Below are 221 nucleotides of genomic sequence, written 5' to 3' on the forward strand. Positions count from 1 at the left end.
TCCTCATCCTCATCCTCATCCTCATCCTCTTCTTTATGCTCATTCTCATCCTAATCCTCATCCTCATCCTCATCCTCATCCTCATCCTCATCCTCATCTTCATCCCAACCTCATTCCAATCCTAATCCTAATCCTAATACTAACCCAAATCCTAATCCTTATACTAACCCTAATCCTAACCCTAATCCTAATCCTAATCCTCATCCTCATCCTCATCCTCA

Source organism: Lupinus angustifolius, chromosome LG01, assembly GCF_001865875.1.
Source record: "Lupinus angustifolius cultivar Tanjil chromosome LG01, LupAngTanjil_v1.0, whole genome shotgun sequence".
Taxonomy (NCBI): Eukaryota; Viridiplantae; Streptophyta; class Magnoliopsida; order Fabales; family Fabaceae; genus Lupinus; species Lupinus angustifolius.